This window comes from Crotalus tigris, unplaced genomic scaffold, assembly GCF_016545835.1.
Source record: "Crotalus tigris isolate CLP2741 ecotype Arizona unplaced genomic scaffold, ASM1654583v1 scf7180000017568.12009008, whole genome shotgun sequence".
NCBI lineage: Eukaryota > Metazoa > Chordata > Lepidosauria > Squamata > Viperidae > Crotalus > Crotalus tigris.
The window spans coordinates 1,051,942-1,069,289 of NW_024096478.1; positions in this window are offsets into that span (position 1 = coordinate 1,051,942).

Sequence of the window (17,348 nt, forward strand, 5' to 3'; positions counted from 1 at the left end):
CGCACAAAGCTAGTAGCCATGGGCAGAGGGACAGGTTCTGCTGTCAGCAAGCTATTTTTCTCTATCTAGGACAGTGGTGGCGAACCTTTTAGAGACCGAGTGCCCAAACTGCAACCCAAAACCCACTTATACATCGCCGGGTGCTGGGTGGACGTGGCCACCGAGTGGGCGTGGCCACCAAGCTGTCAGCTCGTGCTTGCTCACTTGTTCGCTGTCCACTCCGACTCGTGCTCGCTCTCAAGCTGTCTCCAGCAAATGCTGCTTCTGCAGAAAGTTGCTCCTTTTATAGCCTCTCGCCTATTCCCAGACTGCGCATGCGCAGAGAGGAGGAGGGAGCAGCTCGGCCCAGCAATGGCTCACGTGCCACCAGAGATGGCTCCGCATGCCGCCTGTAGCACACATGCCATAGGTTCACCACCACAGGTCTAGGACAAGGCAGCAGGAGGGGAATGTGTTCCAGAATTTAAGCTGAGATTAAATTGCTGATTTTGGCTCTGTTGCTCTTGAAGAAAACCTGCACAAACTCTCTATTCCCTAGGCAACTGCTTCTTATAAAACCTAATTTGCCTAAGAGCAAAGTTCAACATAATAAATCCAGGGTGATTTTCTGTTCTTCTCCTTTGCTGATAGGAAAATATTTCTCTCAGATCGGCTTTGTGCTGTATTGTCCCCTCCCTCTCATAAGAATTGCATTCAAATGCTTTGGTTTGATTTATTTGCAAACCAAACGTATAGGTTTCATGTTTTCAGAAGAATTAGATAAAACTCTAGTATCTTAATGCTATCATTCGGGCTTGTCTGCAGGGTATGTGTGTTTGTGGATATGTCCAAATCTGCAAGATTTGGGCTGGGGGTGGAGATGTCATGATCCAAGCTCCTCCCCTTTGGCACATATAACAAGAATTTGATTGTGACACTTTGCCCACCTTCTGGCAAATTTTGGCACACAATCCCCATATGCAACCCTGCTAGGATGTATACATTCTATGTTTTAAAACATTTATCTGTTGCATTTCTTTTTTAATTGTCAACCATCCTTTCCATGCTGCAAGCTTTTCAAATGCCTTGATTTATTACAGCTACTGGATCTTATTTCAGCTACCAAAGCAGGTCATAAACCATTAGCAGGCCAAATGACATATATATGAGCTACCTATTATGTAACTCAGAATCATCTCAGCATAATTTTTCATCCAAATGTACCTTCAGTCCAACATTTGCCTTGCCCTTTTTTGTTCAATTCGTTTCACAGTTATCTTCCAAATCGCAAAGCTGAAAGAACTGTCAAACTGATCAATTGTTTGAGAAGATGCAAGAAATGGCCAGAATCACTTATTGATGGATTGTGTTGCATGGGGACAGGAGACTTTCATGACTAAATGAGGACTAGAACTCATGGTCTCCTATTTTCTATTTTCTGCTTTCATGCCTAAATTAGGACTACAACTCATGGTCTCCTATTTTCTCCTTAATCACTGCACCAAACTGGCTCTGGATCATATGTTTGGCCGTGACCCTGAAGGCCTTTAGGAAAGGGGTTAAGACTTGGCTGTTTCCCACAGCCTTGGGCTTTGGGTGAACAGTTGATCTTAAGCTGTACACTTTAGTTCTGATTACTACTGAAGTGTTAATGGGATATTTTGTTTTGTACATCTTGATTATAAAAGGCTCCCCCCCTCTTTTTTGGTTGTTTTTTTTTTTTTTACAAATTTTATTAAATGTACATCTTAAAAACAAAAATGGACATGATTCAACTTCCCTGGCTTCAACAGTGCTATTAGTATTACCTTATGTTACAGAAAGAAAAACAGAAACTTAAAATACATTCTATAACAGGACAGTATATAACAGACTGTGCGTATAACATCTGTAAATTTTTTGATAAACCATCTTTCAATCGTCAATGTTGTATTTACGTATCATTCAGTTGTGTCCTAATATAGATACTAATAAGAAGTCCTTATGATATCAACTAGTCAATCGATAATCATCTCAGCGATCCTTCTTATCTCTAACCAATCGTACACATTTTTTCCAAATTTAATAATACTCTGTTTCAGTTTTATTTTTAATCTCTAGAGTTAACCTGTCCATTTTAGCACAGGATAATATTTTATTTATTATTTCTTCCTCAGTGGTTTCCTTTCCTTTCCATTTTTGGGCATATGCCAATCTTGCTGCGGTTAAAATATGCAGTAGTAAGTAAAAAGATGCTTTGCTGAGTTTATCATTAATAATCCCTAATAAGAAGATTTCTGGTTTTAAATCAATTTTTTGTAATAATATTTCTTCCAGCCAATTTTTTATTCGATTCCAAAGATTTTTCCCCTTTGAACATTCCCACCACATGTGATAGTAAGTCCCTGGAAGACTTCTACACTTCCAGCATGTCGGTGAGGTTTTTTTTTATCTATTTTTGCTAGCCTAGTAGGGGGAAAGTGCCATCTATAAAACATCTTGTATAAATTTTCTTTGTAGGAGGTAGCTAGTGTTAACCTCCTGTTTATCCCATAATGATTGCCAATTATCTAGGTCAATACTATAATCAAAATTTCTACTCCAGATTAACATTGTTTCTTTTACCTGTTCGTCTAACAAATCTTGTTCTAATAGATAATGATATATCTTTTTTATCATTTGATCTTCTGTTCCTAGAAGGATTTTGTCTAATTGTGTATACTCTAATTTTATCCCTGGTTCTTTTTTGTCTTTTCTGTATCGCGACTGTATTTGTAAGTATGCCCACCATCCCAACTCTATACCATCTTCTGATAGTCTTTTCCTTGTTTTCAGGTCCCCATTCTCATCTAAGATATCTTTGTATGTAATTACTCTTCCTAAATTTACGAATTTGGGGTGCATGAATATCTCTAATATGGATAGCCAATTGAGAATTTTTATATAATTATTTTTTTAATTTTTATCCACATGTCAAATAGTGCCCATCTAATGTGGTGATTCTGAAAGTACTGATGAGCCTTATATTTCCCATCCCACATTATAGCATGCCACCCTATTTGCATGTCATGGCCTTCGAATGCCAGTAGTCTTCTGTTCCTTAAGTGTATCCAATCCTTTATCCATACCAATAATGCTGCTTGATAATATTTTTCCCAATTCGGGAGGCCGAGCCCTCCTCTTTCCTTTGCATCCTGTAATAATTTTAATTTGATTCTCGGTTTTCTACCTTGCCAGATAAATTTGGATGTAATTCTGTTTAAGTTTTCAAAAAAATCCTTCCCTAATTTAATTGGTACACATTGAAATAAAAACAGTAATTTGGGAAGTACAGTATATTCATCTTGAGTGTCGCTATTTTCCCCATAAAGGAGAGCTGCAGGTGTTTCCATCTGTCTAAATCTGCTATAATTTGATCTATTAATTTATCATAATTTTCTCTTTTGAGTGTAGTACATCTTGCCGAGAGTTGGATCCCTAAATACCTTACTCTTTTAGATGTCTGGATATTGATTTTTTTCTACTAGCTCAGTTTCTTGTAAATTGGACATGTTTTTAACTAACATTTTAGTTTTTTCTTTATTAATTTTCAACCCTGCGACATCTCCATAATTTCCCAGCACCTGTAATAATCTTGTTCCAAATTCTAAGGGGTCTTCCAAAATGAAAACTAAATCGTCTGCCTAAGCCTGTAATTTAAATGTCTCTTTTCTGATTTCTAATCCTTTAATCAGCCTATCTTTTCGGATTATTCTTGTAAGTACTTCTAAAGAAAGAATAAATAATAAAGGAGATAGTGGGGAACCTCGTCTTGTGCCTTTTTGTATTTGGACACTATTTGTTAATTCTCCGTTTATGATTACTTTTGCTTCTTGTTTGGAATAAATTGCTTTGAACATGTTTATAAATTTTCCCCCGAATTCCATCTGTTTAAGTTGAATCGACAAAAAAAAAAATCTTTTTTGCTTTTTATGTGTTACGCACTGCCATATAATTTGAGTTGGGCGGCTACATGAATACATAAACAAACAAACAGTTCTGTACATTCTCCAAAGACAAAGTAACTTGCTTGCCTTCCTTCCTCATGATCGGACTGCCTACTATGTAAACAAACATAGCTGGCCTCCAAAAGCTAAGCAGGATTGGAGCACCAGGAAACATGATAGCTGAGAACCTAGAGTGAGAAGTTGACTTCCAGGTTGCCAAAAACATTACATGGATGTGCTTGTGAAATCTCCAGTGTTTTTACTTGAATCAGAAACTTTAAAAAAAAGAAAGAAAAGAAACCAATAGAAACCAGTCAGAAGACTGAATGAGCTCCAACTGGTGAGTCATTCAGTAGAAGAGGACTCGATGGACCATTTATCAGGAAGGGAGAAACATTTTAAAACATAATGTCTGGATGCTTGAGTAACATTGGAAATGGAGTAGAAAAAGCACATGCACAAGGACTGGAGAAGATAATACAAAAATAACATTCATGTTGCCTTTTACCATCTTCATTCAGATAAGAGTAAGTGATCTGAAAACAGATTGTTCTTCTGGAGCCAGAAGATCCCAAGTCCTGATGCCATCACACTACTGTCCTCAGTGCCATTTCCATGGTAAAGACCAACCAAGTATTTCTCTGGATTTTAATGAACCAAAATGGCTATGCAGTACTGTATACATTTGTTTAAAATGAAATGTGCCATTGACTTTTGAGCAACTTGGCACTCTTTTCCTTGCCTCATTTGTAGTCTTTGAAGGAGCTTTATCTCTGCAATGGTTAAACTATACTTGTGTTCTGAACCAATTTGCAACCTTCTGGATTCAGTCATTTGAGTTGGTGAAAAGACATTTGCTTTTACATTATTAAACAACAATCCTGTTAGCAATCCCATTTCAGCATGCACTATACCAGTTGACAATCTGTTGGCAATTCCATTTCGATCAGCCTGTATTATACCAGTTGACAATGTTTACTTACATAGTTCAATAAACAAAAAATGTATATACTGGAGAACTTTAAAGCTTACCTCTTGGGTCATTTTAGTTGATTTTGATAAAGAGATAGACCAATTGCGGTAAGCCATAGCAAAATGTTTTTTTTTAAATGCCTCTTTGAATCTTTGTAGGTTTAGCATCACCTTGCATGAGTGAACTCTGATTTATTTAATTTATAGAAAATTCTAATACAGAATACTATTTATTTGTCAAATGGTTCTGAATTAAAATGTAGAAAATGCACTGTACTGATAGAATACAATAAAGTGGAGTGTGAATCAGAAGGTTTCCATACAGACTCAAGGACATTTTTTTCAAAAATATAGTTCTTTCACCAAAGAAATATGAATCTCTCTCTGCAGAGCAATCTTAGCACTTTCCATTCTAGGGCGTTTCTACAGGACTTTCTCAGAAGATCATGTCACAGAAGATGTAAAAAGAGTGGTTGTTGCAATCTCGTAGAATCCAAATCTTCTTCTGCAACAGAAATCCTTGATATGGGGAGTGTAGGTGGAATAGTGGCAACTTTCTTCAAACAGATGGAAGCCCACAGTTGCTAAATGATCTATTTCAGAGCCTTTCAGTGCAGAGGTCAGCTGAAGTCACATAGAGTATAGGGGAAAAAGGGAGGAAATTACCAATTAAATGCTTCTAATCCATCACAATCCACCCATGTTTTTTAGGCTCACAAGATTTACCAGACATGAGGAGCATGTTGATTCTTTTTTCCAGTGAACCCTACTAACAATTCTAGACCTACCATTCCCAGTGGATTTGGTAATCAATTGTCTGGGCACCAGAGCTCCAAGATTCAGCCAGTTCACACCACTTCGGCAGAACCAGTAGCTAATTTTTTGTTGCCCAGGTCCAGAATGGACTTCCGGAAGTGGCATCACACAGAGAATTGGGTAGAATCCCACCACTGGGTAGAGCTACCTTGAGAGATGTGTGTATTTGTATGAGGAGCCATCCTAAGGGAACTCCAGCAGCTCCTGATCTTTCTCCTGATTAGCTTCAAAGTTCTGATTAGAATAGGAGTGAGGCTGCTTCCCAATATGTGGCTAAAAATCTATCCCTGCAGCACAATTCCCTCCCCCCCACATACACACCCCAAACCCCTCATGTTGGGTAACTGTATCTCCACCAAAACCTGTTTAAGGTAGGGATCTTTGGGGGATAATCAAATAGCCCATAATGGATTCCTTAGTTCATGTTGTGTCCTGAGCCTGTGAAGGCAGGCTCGGGACGTTGCAATGGTCCCGGGCAGTTGCAAGCTTCCCGGGACCAGACTGGCTGTCGCCAGCACTTGCGCGCATGCGTGAGGTGCAAGCACGCCAAATGTTGCCAATTGGCCAGGGATTGCCTTTAAAAGGAGTAGAGGAACTTGTACGGTGTCGGCGTTGTAACCAACATGCTGTATACCAATAAAGAAGATCCTGAGAACTACCAACTGCTTCATGCGTTATTTTGCCATTCGCTAAGGACTTAAAACTGGCGACAAAGGTGGGATGCCTTACAACGATTGCAGACAAGTTGTAAGCTTACCCTGGAGTCCTGAGCAGCAGGAAACGGCGTTAAACTCAGCAGCTGCCTGCCAATTCAGCAAGCATTGGGGGTAAGCTGGCTGATAGACCCTTCCTGTACTACTGAAAGATGGCAAAAGTAGGTAGACTTTCCGAATTCAATGTCACGCATCCAGAAAGATGGGAGTCTTACGTGGCCAGAGTAGAAACCTATCTTAAGGTCAATCAAGTGAGAGAAGATAGCTTAAAAGCCGCCACCCTGCTGTGTGTTTGCGGTCAAGATGCATTTGAGATCGCTGAAAATCTAGCAGCACCTGCATTTCTAGAATCTGTTACCTACACAGACTTAAAGAAATTGCTGAAGGAACACTTCCAGCCCAAGTTGTCTGTCATCGCTTGGCACCACACTTTTGAACAGAGGGACCAACGGCCCGGCGAATCAGCTAAAGAGTACATTGCTGCATTGAGAAAAGCCGCTAAACCCTGCGAGTTTAAAGATTTAGAAGAAAGGCTGAGAGACAGATTTGTATGTGGACTGAGACATAGAGAATTGCAGCAGAGACTTTTCGCTAAAGAAGACTTATCATTCCAAGATGCCTTGAGAGAGGTTACTGCAGAAGAGGCAGCAGGTGGCGCAATCAAGAACATGAGGCCGATCAGAAGTACTCCAGAAGCTGTGTCCATGCACCAGGAAGGAGTCCAAGGGAGCTCAGAAGAGGATCCTGATGAAGAAGTAGACCGTCTCTACCCAACAAAAGAAGGGAAGCAGAAGGAAGGCAAGGAAAGTTCTTCAGCTGTCCCCAAGTGCTTCAGATGTGGAGGTCGTCACAAGAGGACCGACTGCAGATTTCGCTCCGCTATCTGTAGAGCACGCAGAAAGCAAGGCCACATTGCAATTGTGTGTCTGGGCCGTCAGAAGGTACAACCCCGAGAAGAATTGCGCCTGAAAGGTACCAGGGTCCCCAGCCAAAACAGGGTGGGTTTCTGTGCTTCACGAAGAAGCATCTATAGGACAGGCACACACAAGCCCATTAAGAAAAAACTGTCACTTAAAGTGAAGTTACAAGGGGTTCCATTGGTCATGGAACTGGACACTGGGTCTGCACTTTCAATCATTTCTATACATACATTCAGAAAGATTTGTTCTGGCAGTGGATTTCAGGCCAAGCTTAGGCCTTCTGACATTGTGTTAACAGACTTTCAAAACTCCAGAGTGTGTGTTAAGGGGGAGGCCACCCTTAACGTACAGTATAAGGATTTTGAAGGTCCATTAGATGTATTGGTAGTAGGGGGTGAGCGAACGAGTCTCGTAGGACTCGATTGGTTTGAGGCCTTGGGAATACATATCACAGGGCTCAATAGCTTGCAAACAGTAGACCTACAAGAAGTCTGCAAAGAATTTGCAGATGTCTTCAGCCCACAGCTGGGCACATACAAAGGACCCCCTGTGTCTTTAAAACTAGACCCCACTGTCACTCCTATTAGAATAAAAGCAAGAAGGGTCCCTTTTGCTCTAAAAGGGAAAATTGACACTGAATTAGACAAATTGATTCAGCAAGGAGTCTTAGAACCTGTTGACTCCAGTCCTTGGGAGACCCCCATTGTCACGCCTCTTAAGGCTAATGGGGACATCCGCATCTGTGCAGATTACAAATGCACTCTGAATAAGGCATTGCAGCAACATGCCTATCTGTACCTGTGGTCAGTCATATTCTGGCCTCCCTCAAGGGGGGGGCGTGTTTTTGCAAAGCTTGACTTAGCTCAGGTGTATCAACAGTTGCCTGTTGATGATGCTGCTGCTGTAGCTCAAACCATTGTAACCCACAGGGGGGCATTCAAGGTAAAGAGGCTACAATTTGGAGTAAATGTGGCTCCTGGAATTTTCCAAAGCATAATGGAAAACATACTAAGGGGTATACCAGGGGTTTGCCCCTATTTTGATGATGTCTTAATTGCTGGAGACTCTACACACAACTTAGCTGAGAGATTAAGGGCTGTTCTGCTGAGGTTCCGGAAAACGGGCCACAAATTCAAGAAGGACAGTTGTAAAATTGGGGTGCCTTCTACAGATTTTCTGGGATTCAAAATCGATGCTACTGGGATTCACCCTGCTGAGTCCAAATTAAAAGCTATAATGCATGCACCTAGGCCAAGGTCCAAGGCCGAACTACAGGCCTTTCTGGGCCTTTTGAACTTTTACAACTCCTTCCTTCCAAACAAGGCTAATGTAGCCGAACCACTTCATAGGCTCCTGGAGAAACAGGCAGTGTGGCAGCGGTCACAAAAACATGAAGCAAGTTTCAATGAGTCTTACTCACTTCTAACAGTGTACTTGCACATTTCAATGAGTCCCTTCCTGTGTGCATTGCTTGTGATGCTTCTCCTTATGGGGTGGGAGCAGTACTAAGCCACCTCAGACCGGATGGAACTCAAGTTCCTGTTGCATATTACTCCAGAACCTTGTCTTCTGCAGAGCGAAATTATGCTCAGATAGACAGGGAGGCTTTAGCTGTTATTGCTGGAATCAAAAAGTTCCATGATTTCTTGTATGGCAGACATTTCACGGTCTTCACTGACCATAAGCCTTTGTTGGGGCTGTTTACCACACATAAACAAACCCCCCAAATCATCTCCCCCAGAATGCTGAGATGGTCAATCTTTCTGTCAGCCTATGATTTTTCTTTAATTCACAAACCAGGGAAAGAAATGGGCCACGCTGATGGCTTCAGTAGATTACCCCTGCCAGTAGTAGAGGCTGATCCTGCACCAACAATCAACATCCTTTCAATTCAGGCTTTGCCTGAGTCTCCTTTAGATGCCAGGGATGTGGCTGCTGAATCAGCCACAGATCTCACACTCTCTCGTGTCCTGTCTTGGGTTTTATCTGGGTGGCCAGAGAGCTGTCCAGGTGCTGAGTTTCAGAGTTTCTGGCTTAAAAGGAACGAGTTATCCACTTTCCAGGGTTGTCTGCTGTGGGGTAGCAGAGTTGTCATTCCTACTTCAATGAGGACTAGGGTCTTAGGTTCCCTCCACAAGGGTCATCCTGGCATTGTACGTATGAAGGCGCTTGCACGCAGCCATTTGTGGTGGCCTGGGTTAGACAAGGACATTGAAGCTAAGGTGCATGCATGCCACCTTTGTCAATGCTCACACCCAGAAATGCCCCAGGCTCCTGTGCATAGATGGGAGGAAACACAGTCCCCATGGTTTAGGGTGCACATTGATTACGCTGGGCCCTTTCAAGGTCAATTCTTCTTGGTCCTGGTTGATAGCTATTCAAAATGGCTTGAGGTTGTACCTGTCTCTTCCACCACCACTGCAAAGACTATTCAAGTACTGAGGGGGATTTTTGCTGCACATGGGCTTCCTGATGTTTTAGTGTCTGACAATGGCCCTCAATTCACTTCCTCCGAATTCCAAGCTTCTTACAGGCCAACATGATTCATCATGCCACCTCTGCTCCTTTCCACCCTTCCACCAACGGTATGGCTGAACGCATGGTACGCATCACCAAGGATGCTTTAAAGAGACTGACGTATGGAGACTGGCATCACAGGTTGGTTGACTTCCTCCTTTCCTACTGCACTACACCTTCCACTTCTACCGGGAGGAGCCCAGTTGAACTTTGTTGGGGGCGCAAACTGACTACTAAGCTTGACCGGTTGCACCCGGACAGACTGCCTTCTAAATCCACACAACCCAGGGCACCTAGGCAACTGCTAGTGGGTGCCCCGGTTTGGACCCATAATTATGGGCCTGGTCACTTGTGGGTCCCTGCCAGATTATCCAAGGTCACAGGTCCTTTGTCCTACGAGGTTTCCCTGGATGACAGTCGTGTCCTGCGACGACACATCGACCAGCTACGCACAAGATGGGACTCTCCTACTGAGACTCCTGGATCTTTTCCAGGGGGGAGGGGGACCTCTATGGGCAAGGGGAAGGCTGTGGGCTGCAGCCTGTAACCAATGGGGAAGTCACAGATGGACCATTCCAAGATTCCACGAGTGCTCCAAACAGGAATTCGTGGGGACTAACTAGAACACAGGCACCAGTGCCTACTCCAGCCAGGGAGTTACCCCGGGGGCATAATCACTACACACCAGCACCATTCAGTACTCCAGTCAGGGTGAATAACCGGGAGCATCCGAACAACTCACACCCTGCAAGAGAGCGGGCACACATTCCGTCTAGTTGGCCCAACGCTGCCACTGTCCCTAGAAAGGGGTAAGCACATAGGGAGGTGGCCGAGGAACTGAACCCCGATTACAACACCTCTGGCATCGCTCAGGGGGCAACTGAGTTTTGGGACAGTACCGAGAACCCAGAGAGCCTGCAACTAGGCAGGACAACCAGGTTAAGTAGAGAACAAAGTCCTGGCCTGACGAGTCCGGCGGGCAAGCAAGCAGGCCAGGTGTTGGAGCACAGTCCACAGGGACCACCAGGGTCAAACAAAGGGGACAGACATATAGCTTCCCCCGGGCAAGGGGTACTTGGAGGGTACCAGGAAATTCGGAGGTCACAGAGAGCTAGAAGATCTCCTAAATATCTAGAAGATTTTGTAACTCTGCTAGCAAAGCAGAATTAATAAGAGGGTATTCCTGTACAAGTTGGGAATAATGAACTCTGGGGGATGGAAGCCAAAATTGATAACTTGGTACATGGAGCTAGTGTGGCTCCCACTCTCGTGTTGAGGTCGCGTGTCACTATTTATGTGGTTGAAGTTTTAGCCGGGGGGGAAGGGGTGTTGTGTCCTGAGCCTGTGAAGGCAGGCTCGGGACTTTGCAACGGTCCCGGGCAGTTGCAAGCTGACCGGGACCAGACTGGCTGTCGCCAGCACTCGCGTGCATGCGCGAGGTGCAAGCGCGCCAAATGTTGCCAATTGGCCAGGGATTGCCTTTAAAAGGAGTAGAGGAACTTGGGCGGTGTCGGCGTTGTAACCAGCATGCTGTATACCAATAAAAAAGATCCTGAGAACTACCAACTGCTTCATGCGTTATTTATAAATATTTATAAATATATAAATATTTATATATTTACCTTCCTTTGCTATTCAAAGATCAAGCTAGGCCCTCTTCCCCTCTCCTTCCTCTCCCCCATTAATCAAATGCATTGGTTAATCAAACTCAATATAAACTTTTAGCTGAATAACTTCACAGTTGTTTCCTGTGAAGTTTCCTCGTTTGAGGAGAGGCCTTTTCCCCCTGCTTCTCCCTCATCAAAGGCACATTATCCAGGCGTTCTCAGTGGCTGCTTCCCAGCTAAGGCCCTCCAGCTGACTTGTTCCTTGTTATTCTTCTGTCAGCGGTCCAAGAGAGTCCTATTCAAGTGGGCATTGGCCATTTGGCATTTAAGATGCTTTATCTGCTGAGCTGAATTTCCGTGGATCGGAGGTGATTTGTTTTGGGGGTTTTGTTTCGCTTCTTGATGTGTTCTTAATGGCCCCCATTGTTCTAGATTATGTTTTGATCTATGTTTCTTCTGTTTTCATTTTTTATTAAAGCTGACCACCTTGTGCCATTTGGGTGGCTCTGGTCTCTAGGTTACACACACAAGAGCCTCACAGTTCTTTAGTACACAATGCAGGAGAAAACACTGACTTCTTAGCAGCCTCCTGGCAAAGTGCCTCGCTTTGAAATCCTGTGCTGAGAGAGAGAGGAAGAAAAGGCCCCATCAAGAAAGAAAGAGAAATTAAACTTCGCAGCCTCTTTTAAAGCTGTGCATATGTCCACATCAGACTCCCAGCATGAAGTTCCTTTGATGCTGGTATAACAATGATTAAATCCTGTGCATGTATTGGCAGGATAATTGTTTTAATATTTAAGTACTTTCTGATTTGAGTGCTCACCCAGGAAAATTCTTTCTCCAGACATTAGGCGTATTGACCACTGCTAGGACTTACCTGGATCAGTGGAAGCCTAACAGGGCAATCTCATGCATAACGCAGGGAAGAGCCAGGATGGTTAAACTCAGTGGTGGGTTCAGCCAGTTCGGTAGCTAATTTTTTTTTGTTGCCCAGGCCCAGAATGGACTTCCGGAAGTGGCATCCACACAGAGAACCGGTTGTTCACATATTTGAATCCCACCACTGGTTAAACTATACCTCAGGTATCAAAACTAACACAGGCAGCATGACTTGTAGCACATCACTACATCGCCGAGGTGGCGCAGAAGTTAGAGTGCAGTACTGCAGGCCACTTTAGCTGACTGTGTTCAGCAGGTCAGCGGTTCAAATCTCACCGGCTCAAGGTTGACTCAGCCTTCCATCCTTCCGAGGTAGGTAAAATGAGGACCCAGATTGTTGGGGGCAATGTAAATATATACATACATTGCTTACTGGTGTACACCGCTTAGAGAGTGCTTGCACTTAAAGAGGTATATAAGTCTCATAAATAAATAAATAAATAAAATCACCAGACCCACTATTAGCATCTTTGGTCTCTTCTCCCTTGTTGAGTTGGCCATTATTGGCTCAGAACAATAGCAATGAAACAATATCAATGCTCGGTTAGAGTCTAGATATGGGAACAATTAAGATTTTGAACTGGATTTCTGGCATGCTTGCCAGAAAGATTGGCTATCAGAGGCAAAGCACTCCCTTGTATTATTTCCAGTGAAAGATATTTCCATAGTTCAGGTTTCATGTTGATACTGATGCTTTTTTATTAAAAAAAAACTGCTGTGTGAAAAGTAAAAAAAAAATCCATGGAATTGTAGTCTTCATCACATGGCTTGCAGTGTTCAGCATCATCTTGAAAGTGGAGGCATAACTATCAGTTGAAAGTCACATTTTCACTTCCAGTGTACCCATCTTACCATAGGCATATTCCAAGAAATGATTTTCATATTGATGCAAATGTATGAAAGCTGAAACATATAGTTTACTAATGGGCCAGCGTCTCCAGAGCACTTTGCTCTTGGCAGGATACTGCTGTGCCCAAGTTCCCCCTGTTTATCAAGGCAATGTAAATTGGCTGATTATATAGTCTGGACGTGGATGCCATCTCATTAACTTTATTATTCAATGAAAGAATTAAACAAATAACACTCAACTATATCTTTAATCCATCCCAAGTAGGCCACTTCCAGTGGCTACTGAAAAGCTGCTTTCTTTAACTTTTGAAAACCTGTATACCAACTAAGGATTGGAAAATGCAACTGTAAACTTCTACAGTGTAGAGCAGGGGTAGTCAACCTTGGCTCTTTTATGACTCTTGGACTTCAACTCCCAGGAATTGGCTGGCTCAGGAATTCTGGGAATTGAAGTCCACGAGTCATAAAAGAGCCAAGGTTGACTACCCCTGGTGTATAGGAAGGCAGATTTTTTTGGGAGGGGTCTTTAAAAACACACACACACACACACACTAATTTTAGATTAGTCCTTAATTGTGTTGGGTTTGCAGGAATAATAATAATAATAATAATAATAATAATAATAATAATAATAATAATAATAATAATAATAATAATAGAACCTCCAATTTCAATCCAATCAGAAACATTTCTACCAATCCATCAATGGAGAAACTGCAATGAATCAGTCAGTACCTGACAAGGAAGAAACAGTGCAATTCTGGAAGCAGATATGGGATAACCCAAAGAAATACAACAAGGATGTGGCTTGGTTAAAAGAGGTGGATGCAAATAAAACAGAAGTTGAAATGAAAGAACTAGTAAGAACAACAAAAATGGTAGAAAAAAGAGCAAGGAAAATCAAAAATTGGTCAGCCCCAGGTGAAGATGAACTGCATGGGTTTTGGTTGAAACATCTAACTGTTATACACCCACTCATTGCCAAGCAATTCAACAATATACTACAAGGAGGAGAAATTGAAAAGTGGCTAACAACTGGGAAAACCTACTTAATAATGAAAAATCCAGCAAAAGGGGCAACACCAGGTAACTACAGGCCAATTACCTTCTTACCAACAACTTTCAAATTACTAACTGGTGTAGTAGCTGATGTAGTGCAACAGCATCTAGTTGAAAACAATCTCTTTCCACCTGAGCAGAAAGGAAACCACCCCAATAGCAGAGGAACAAAAGATCAACTCCTAATAGACAAAATGATCTTGGGAAACTGCAAGAGAAGGAAGACCAACCTGAATGTGGCATGGATTGACTACAAAAAGGCATTTGACTCTCTGCCACATGATTGGATAATAAAGTGCCTAGAAATAAAAGGAGTCAGTAGAAACATCAGAAAATTTGTGCAAAGATCGATGGCACAATGGAAGACACAGTTGCAGATCAATGGTGAGAGGCTGGGAGAGGTTAATATCAAGAGAGGAATATTTCAAGGAGATTCATTATCACCATTACTATGTGTTATTGCACTGTTTCCTCTGTCAACAATACTGAATAACTCAGGACATGGCTATCAAACATCAAAAACATCTGCTAGACTATCCCACCTCCTTTACATGGATGATCTGAAGCTGTATGGAAAAACATCATCTGAAATAGAATTGCTGCTCAACACTGTCCGTATATATAGCCAAGATATTGTAATGGAGTTTGGCTTGGACAAATGTGCCACACTTACTATCAAACAAGGAAAAATAGTGAAAACTGAAGGAATCAAGATGCCCCACGAAAATAACATTAAGAGTCCTGGATGAGGAAGATTACTACTAATACTTGGGTATCCTTCAAGCTGACAACATCAAGCACACTGAGGTCAAGAAAAAGATTAGAGGTGAATACATCAAGCGAGTGAAGAAGATCTTAAAGTCCAAACTCAATGGAGGAAATACCATAAAGGCAATCAACATCTGGGCAATTCCAGTCATTAGGTACACAGCTGGAATAGTGGACTGGACTCAAGCAGAACTAAAAGCAATGGATAGGAAGACCAGAAAAATAATGACAATGAAACATGCCCTTCATCCACGCAGTGACATTGACAGACTTTATCTACCAAGGCAAATAGGTGGGCGTGGAACGCTTCAAGTACATCAGATGGTTGAAGAAGAAAAAAATGGCTTTGGAAGAATATCTGAAAAACAATGATGAAGATGCCTGAAATTAGTATATCAGGAAGGCTTACTGACTACTGGAGAGACCAAACTGGCCTACAAGAAAGACCAAATGAAGAACAGAATAGAGGCATGGGAAGACAAAGCACTACATGGCCAATACATCAAAAAAAAAAAATAGCTGGGAAAGCAGATAATAACAAGACCTGTCAATGGCTAAGAGCAGGAAAATTGAAGAAAGAGACCGAAGGACTAATTCTGGCTGCACAAGACCAAGCCTTAAGGACAAATGCATATAAAGTCGAAATTGAGAAGACAGCAACAAACAGTAAGTGCCGCCTATGCAAAGAAGCTGAAGAAACAGTGGACCACCTGGTAAGCTGTTGCAAGAAGATTGCACAGACTGACTACAAGCAGCGGCATGACAAAGTAGCAACAATGGTGCATTGGAAGATCTGCAAAAAATATCATTTGCCTGTAAGCAAAAACTGGTGGGATCATAAAATAGAGAAAGTCATAGAAAATGATAAAATTAAACTGCTCTGGGACTTCAGAATTCAAACAGACAAGCACCTGCAACATAACACCCAAGACTTAACAATTGTTGATAAGAAAGACAAAAAAGTCTGGATAGTGGACGTGGCAGTGCCTGGAGACAGCAGAATAGACGAGAAAGAACTGGAGAAGATAACAAAGTACAAAGACCTACAAATAGAAATAGAAAGACTGTGGCAAAAGCAAGCAAAGGTAGTAATAGGCGCCTTGGGTGCAATCCCAAAATAACTGGAGCACCACTTGAACACCATTGGCATTGACAAATTCGCTATAGAAAGACTGTGGCAAAAGCAAGCAAGGGTAGTACCAATAGTAATAGGCTCTTTGGGTGCAGTCCCAAAACACCTGGAGCACCACTTGAACACCATTGGCATTGACAAATTCGCTATTAGTCAATTGCAAAAGGCGGCCTTATTAGGAACTGCTTCCATCCTGCGACGATACCTGTAATACCATCAAACATCCACATCTGCCTATCCCAGGTCCTGGGTAAGGACTCGATAGGTGGACAAAATGCCAAATCCAGTCTGAACATCTGGCTGACCGTGCAATGATCCATAATAATAATAATAATAATAATAATAATAATAATAATAATAATAATGTTAGAAGGGACCTTGGAGCACATGTTTAATATTATTTAGATGTTAAGTTGAGAGACAATTTAGTGGATCAAGTTAAGGTACCAAGCAAGAAACTGGGAGTTCCCATACCCCATTGGGCACTAAACCAGCTGGGTGACCTTGGGCCAGTCACTTTCTCTCCGCCCTAAGAAGGAAGAAGTGGCAAATCACTTCTGAAAAACCCTGCCAAGAAAATTGCAAGGATTTGTCCAGGCAATCTCTGAGAATCAAATATGATTGAACAGCAAAAAAAAAAAAAAAAAAAAAAAATAATTTACTTTATTTTTTTAAATGCCTTCAAAAACATAACCATTGTTACTATGAGAACCATTAATAATAATAATAATAATAATAATAATAATAATAATAATCTGATCAGATATAGATCTACTCTATATAAAAGCTCCCTTCACTGAAATTGTAATAAGCAGGATCTTTAAGCCTTATACCCTTGGGATTAAATTTCATTTAATAATAGCTGGCTTTATTTCAGGCACCATTAACAAGAGATGCTAGGAATTTACAGCTTAATCAAACACTCTGTCCAGTGCACTTATCCTCCCATAAATTCAATTAGTGTGATTGGCTTTAATGTGTGCTTTCCAGGAATTATGATAAAGGAACATATTCTATTGAGCTAACAGGAAAGGTAGGCTGACTCTGCTTGAAATGGAACCAAATGCTGCCTATGAAAAAGACACAACTGTGAGGAGAAGGGGGAGAGTTGG